General features: G+C 41.8%; 1 long non-coding RNA gene across 1 annotated transcript; it reads right to left on the reverse strand.

Moving 5' to 3' along the window:
- Nucleotides 1-266: 266 nt before the first annotated feature.
- On the reverse strand, nucleotides 267-2,491 carry LOC307104972. The gene is made up of 3 exons (XR_013813968.1): nucleotides 2,396-2,491; nucleotides 844-881; nucleotides 267-759 (listed from the first exon to the last, which is right to left on the reverse strand). It is a non-coding gene; the product is annotated as an uncharacterized lncRNA (long non-coding RNA).
- Nucleotides 2,492-7,072: the final 4,581 nt, after the last annotated feature.

Genomic DNA, 7,072 nt, shown 5'->3' on the forward strand with positions numbered 1-7,072 from the left:
AAATGGAGACAATCTATTAGATGCACAGTTCAAAACATTGGTTATAAGAATGAAATAGACCAATTAAAAACTAGTAAGACCTGAAACCATAAAACTCTGACATTGCTCTCAGCAAAGGAAACCATAAAACAAAAATACAACCTACTTAATTGGAGAACATATTCAACAATGATACACCTGATAAGAATATCCAAAATTTATAAAGAACTCATACAACTCAACACCAACTCCCACCCCCAAAAATCCAATTAAAAAATGGGCAGAGGACCTGAATAGACACTTCTCCAAAGAGGACAACAGATGGCTAATACAAACGCAAATTAAATCCACAATGAGATGTCACCTCACACCTGTCAGAATGGTTATCATCAATAAAGCAACAAACAAGTGTTGTGGAGGATGTGGAGAAAGAAAAGGGAACCCTCATGAACTGTTGGTGGGATTGCAAATTGGTAAACAGTATGGAGGTTCCTAAAAAAATTAAAAATAGAATTATCATGTGACCCTGCAATCCCACTCCTGGGTATTTCTATCCAAAGAAATCAAAACACTAATTCAAAAAGATATGTGCAGCCTTATTTACAATAGCCAAGATATGGAAGCATAAGTGGTCATCAATAGACAACTGGATAAAGAAGATGTGGTACTTGCTCAGTCAGTGTGGCTCGGTTGGTTGAGCACCATTCCCTGCACCAGGCAGGAGGTTGCTGGGTCAATTCCCAGTCAGGGCACATGTCGGGGGTGCAGGATCCCTTCTCTCTGAAATCAATAAAAACATGTTAAAAGAAAAAAAGAAAAGATATGGTACATATATACAATGGAATGAAAAGAATGAAATCTTACCATTTGTGACAACATGGATGGGCCTGGAGGGCATTATGCTGTGAAGTAAACCAGACAGAAAAAGATAAATATCATAAGATTTCACTTATATGTAGAACCTAAAAGACCAAACAAACTCACAGGTATAGAAAAGAAACTAATGCTTGCCAGATGGGAGGCAGGTTGGGGGTCTGAGTGAAAAAGGTGAAGGGATGAACAAGTACAGATTGGCAGTTATAAAAAAGTCATAAGGATGTAAAGTACAGAGTAGGAAATATAGTCAATAATCTATAATAATAAAGGGGTAATATGCTAATTAGACTGGACGTCTTCCGGACATCCTTCCTGACGAAACTGGGGCTGGAGGAAGCCAGCTCAGGTCCCAGGTGCCTGTGGGTGGCCGGAGGAGGGAAGCCCAGGTCCCGGGTGCTGGAGGGAAGCTGGTGCTGGCAGCTGGGGGAAGGAAGGCCTGCTCTTGCACAAATTTTCGTGCATCGGGCCTCTAGTATTGCAATAACTATGTATGGCATTAAGTGGGTACTGGACTTATCAGGGTATCAACCTCAGTATTAAATTATATAAATGTCTAACCACTATGCTGTATACCTAAAACTAATATATTATTGTATGTTAATTGTAATAAGTAAATCCTATCTAATAAAAGAGTAATATGCAGATTGACCATCACTCCAACACACAATATGGCTTCCCCCATGTGGTCAAAGATCCTCCCCCATGTGGACACAAGATGGCCAGCAGGGGAGGGCAGTTGGGAGGCACCAGACCTGCAAGGGAGGGCAGTTGGGGGTGATCAAGCCAGAAGGGGAGGGCAGTTAGGGGTGACCAGGCCGGCAGAGGAGGAAAGTTGGGGGCAAACAGGCTGGCAGGGGAGCAGTTAGGCATCAATCAGGCTGGCAGGGGAGTGGTTAGGGGGTGATCAGGCTGGCAGGCAGAAGCGGTTAGGGGCAATCAGGAAGGCAGGCAGGCGAGCAGTTGGGAGCCAGCAGTCCTGGATTGTAAGAGAGATGTCCGACTGCCTGTTTAGGCCCGATCCCAGTGACCTAAACGGGCAGTCGGACATCCCTCGAGGGGTACCAGATTGGAGAGTGTGCAGGCTGGGCTGAGGGACACCCCCCCTCCGTGCATGAATTTCGTGCACTGGGCCTCTAGTTGTTTAATAAAATGGTGCCAGAGCTTTGGGTAGTTTTTGGTACTGCAGCAAAACAATGTCATAATTTTGGAGATAATTTTTTTGAGAAGAAACTAGAAACCTTCACCCACTTGTCAATTTTTGGTATAGTATCAAAGAATGTTATAATCTGAAAAGTCTACTAAAGATTCATCCTTTTCCAATTACATAACTGTATAATGCCAGATTTTTCATATACTTTGATCAAAACAACATATGCAACAGGTTGAATGCAGAAGCTGGTATGAGAATTAAGCTGTCTTCTCAAATATTAAAGAGATTTATAAAACTATAAAACAATGCTCCTCTCTTCACTAAACTTTTTGGAAAGTAGGTATTTTTATGAATATGTGTTATATGTTAATGTAAAAAGGAGTCACTCACTGGCTGGTGTGGCTCAGTTGGTTGAATGTTGTCCCAAGCAAGAAAAAGTTTGATTCCTGGTCAGGGCACATGTCCTGATTGCAGGCTGGATCCTCAATTAGGGGGTGTGCACGAAGCGGTGATCGATGTTTCTCTCTCTGCCTCTCCCTCTCTCTCTAAAATCAATAAAAACATATTTAAACAAAAGTTTTAAGAGTCACTGTAATTTAAAATAAATATTTAAACTTTTTAAATTTCTAATATGATAAATATTAACAGATAAATCCACACAAACAAAAGCTCTTTAGGGTCCTCAATAATTGTGTGTGTATAAAAAGAACAAAAAGTTTGAGAACTGCTGCTTTAGGGCTAACAATATGAACCCTTAATTTATAAGACTAGAATATTCCCCCACCTTACACTGTTATAACAGTTCACTCTCACCACTTCACAAACTCATTTTATATTACAATTCCTTTTACCTGCCCACTCCTGACTTAAACATCCTGTTGTCTTTTAAGGATATTACCATTCCTAGTACTTTTTCCTTTTTTCTTGTAGATTCAAATTTCTATCTAAGATTTCCCTTTAGCCTGAAGAATATTAGTATTTTTTATAGAGCAGATCTGGCAATCAATACTCTCAGGTTTCTTTGACCAAACTGCATCTTTATTTCACCCTCATTGTTGAAGGGTATTTTTCATATCCTTACTCTCAGGCAAGGTCTTTACTTCTAAGATCATCCCTCTGATGTTAGAACCAGATGCCTGGAGTGTTAATGAGGCAAGATCTCTCCACTCCTCTAGCTGGCTGGCCTGCCCACATTTCCCAGCATGTCCAATCTTTAGAATCCATTATCTCTCAGCTTTGGACTGCTTCCAGTAAGCTTCATGCATTCTTGCACCAAATACAAGCAGCTCAGCCCTTGTCCAGGGACTCACAGGGAACCCCCCCACACAGGCATTCAGGGGTCCTCTCTGTACAGCTTCCTTTCCTTTTTGCTCTATCTGCAGATTCTAGCCCGTTACTACCCTCAACTCTGACCTCTGCCTCCTCAGCTCAGTGGAACCGCTGTGGTCTGTGTGGCTCTAGCTCGTTATTCTGGAGTGAGGATGAGATCCTGTAAGCAGAGAGCTAGGCATTCATGAGACTCACCTGCTAAGCTTTCCTTCTCTCGGGACCATGGCCTTAGGCTGCATGTTGTCCAGTGTCTAAAAGCAGCGGCCTCACGTATTTTTTTGTCCACTTTCATGGCTTAGGCAGGCAGGCAAGTCAGGAACCAGTTACTGTCATAGCTTGAAGAAGTCTCCTTGTCTCAGTGTTACATCCAGGAATTGAGGAATGAGGGAGGGTGGAGAAACCAGCAGAGGACTGACAGTCCTAGGCAGTCTCTGCCTCTTGCTTGAATATGCTCTCATATTCAAGCAAGAGGCAGAGAGGAGAAATTCTCACTGGGAGGAGAAATTCCACACTACTTCACTGCTACACACGCTCATGATGCTACTTTCACTTTCGAGCTCTCATAGTCTTCAAAACGGCAGTATGATTGTTTCACATAGTGTGTCTAACATAGCAGACACACCAAGTGAGTGCTTACGACCCTTCTACTTATAGGGAAGGGACTAGATTTCATGTCCTCCATACATGGATGAAAATCAGTTTCTGTATATAAACTTTAAGCACTGACCATGCTCAGGAATATCTCCAATTATTAAAAGGATTTCCCAAATGCAAATCCCTATTCCACTCCTACCCATCTTAATTTTTTAATGGCTCTTCGCTGCCCCGCAGGACATTCTTAACATGGCCTACAAAAGTGTGATTTGGCCCATTTATTTCATCAGCTTCCTCATTTTACTCTTTGTTTTCTGCCACTCATAGGATGTGAAGCACTTAAAGGCGAGATGCTCTTTACCTCAAGGCCTCTGCATATGCTGTGTCATCGTTTCCCCATTCTTCCTGCATCCTGCATCTATTTTTTCCTCAGACTTCAGAACTCAACCATCATATCCCTACGGAATAAACTGCTGAGAGCAACTGACAAGTTATTTCTCATTTCTCAATAACTCAACCTACATTCTTTGGTAGCTGTCACATCTGCTACATGGCGGCTTTCTCTGAGGAATTTCACTGGGAGGAGGCAGACCTCCTGCCCTGCCCCAGCCCTCCACCTACTTCACTGCTACACACTCTCATGATGCTACTTTCACTTTCGAGCACTCATTTCAACTGTAATTAAATATAGTCTGATAATTGTGTACTTTGTGGTTCATTTCCCCTCTCCCTCTAGAACACAGCTTTATGGCCAAGGGTCCAGCACAGTTCACTGCTCACAGTAGGCACCTAGCCATTACTTGTCAAATGATTAAATTTGCAAAAACTAAAAAAATAATGGAAACACTATCAATACCAACTGCTCTACAAGACACCCTGTTAGTATGAGAGGAAAGAAAGAATCCACTGTTTTAAGTCCAGGAAAGGAATGCAGATGGTTGCCTGTGATTTTGCCATCTCTCCAATGCCCAACTCAACCTCTTCATTTCACTGATTCCTTCCTCTGGTCATGCTCTGCACTTTGTGTCCAGAACGTCAGACACCCCACACATTCCTTTCTGACTTCATCATCCCACTGCCCCATTCCTGTTACTCGCATTATACTTGGCTTCTACTTCATGGAGACTCTGAACCTTGATCCTTCCAGTTTTTCTTAATCCAGCTTTTCAACGATACCCCCAGCAAACTCCCAGTGCTGGCTCAATGACACATTACTGTTTTGGTTGTGCAGCTGAGCCCTATGGAGAAAAATAATACAATCATGCAGTTTGGCATCATCACAATTCCCCACATTGTAGATAGTGAATGATCTTTCTGAACCATAGCCCCGAGCCTATTATCTCCTATTCAAAGCCCTTCCAGACTCTTGAATGTGGCTTTGTAGGCCCTTTACCATTTGCTTTTCTCTCCAGCTTCAATATCCAGCATTTCAATCTCTGTTGTCTCTCTTCCTGCCCAACCACTGTCCCCAATTCTCATTCATTCTCAACTCAATCACAACCTGGCATTCCTCTCATCCTCACTGTAACTCCTTTACCTACAGGTTCCCATTTACAACCTAAATGGCAGGATCAAGCATTTTTCAGTCTTCATCTCACTGTTGCATTTCACATGTTGTTCTCTATCTCCCTCTTGAAACTAATTCTGTAGATTCTTCCCATACTCCTGTCATCATTTATCCTGTCTTCCCCACAAACTCGTTTTCCTCCCACTACGCCTTAAACGTTGGTAGTCTGCAAGTCCCCCCTTTGGCTTTGTGCTTACTCTACAGCTTACATGCTGATGAACCAAATGCAGCCTTGGCACCCTGGAAGTGTCATGCTTGTGCACATTCCCACTGTCTGGACATCACCAGAACAGCCTGCAGGTATTCATTATCAACATATTTAAAATAGAGCCTAGTTGCCCAACGTAGAGAAACCTGAGAGCTATCCCGATGCTTGTTTTCCTTTACACACTTCAAGTCCTGCTATTTTTATTTCCTAAATACATCTGCAGTCTCTTCATCTCTACTACCATCATCACGCTAGTTCTGACTCTCACCATCTCTGAGACTACTGCATTTGTGTCTTCTTCTCGATAACCCTCAAATCCTTTATGTAGCAGCCAGAGTGAGCTTTCATTAATCCCTTGCATAAAGTCCTTCTGTCTACACATTAAAATTTAAGTTCTCAAAATTGTATGCTTCTCTCCTTACTTTCTATAGCTTCACTTTTTGATACTGCACCACCCACACCCTGGTTCCTCTACCCTATATGGTCTGCACATTCGAATTCCATCCCCCAACTCCCCACGTAACCAAACATTCGGATGATCCAAATATGCACAAAAGATAATTACAAAGTTTTAAAAATAAGCTCCCGCAGAACATGCTAAGTGATTTTATTTACCAAACTTTATATTACACTTATTTAAAAAACACATGGCTTCAGACTATGTCTTCTGACTTCAAAGTTAATATCCTTTTCACCAATCCCCATTTTAGCCTTTCTACAGCAAGCCAAATAGTAGTTAAAAAATAGGACACATAAAATATTGCATTTTACCTCTCCATTTATCAAACAGGATAGTAGGCATCTCAAAATCTGAGGATATAAAAGTGGATCTTTTGAAAAGGTATAAAAGAACTACAACATTTAGTCATTACATTCAGACCTTTCATAGGTGACCGAGTAAGGACTTGCCAAATGAAAGCTTCCTAACAAGAGCAATTGATTCTGGGAGATGAGATCCCGAGGATGCTCCTGGCTCTGGTACTGAGTAGATGTGTGGTTTGTAGATATCAATTCACCTCTTGGAGCCTCAATTTCACCTTCTTAAAAAGAAGGGTTTGGTACTATGCTGTATGCCTGAAACTAATAAAAAATTTTATATATATTTAAAGGGTTTGGATTAGAAGCTTCACTTAACCTGTAGTCCATGGATTTCCAAGTCAAGTTATACATGGAACTAGGGTGTCAGTAATCATGAATCCTTTGTAATTGTATGTAGTTCTGTGTATGGATTTGTTCAGCTTTATTTTTTTTTCTTTGAGAGAGAAAGGGGAGAAGGGAGAGAAACATCAACAGAATCATCCATAGGTGGCTGCCTCCTACACGCCCCCCAATGGGGATTGAGCCCACAACCCAGGCATGTACCCTTGAC

The sequence above is a fragment of the Cnephaeus nilssonii genome (assembly GCF_951640355.1).
Source record: "Cnephaeus nilssonii genome assembly, chromosome: 2".
NCBI lineage: Eukaryota > Metazoa > Chordata > Mammalia > Chiroptera > Vespertilionidae > Cnephaeus > Cnephaeus nilssonii.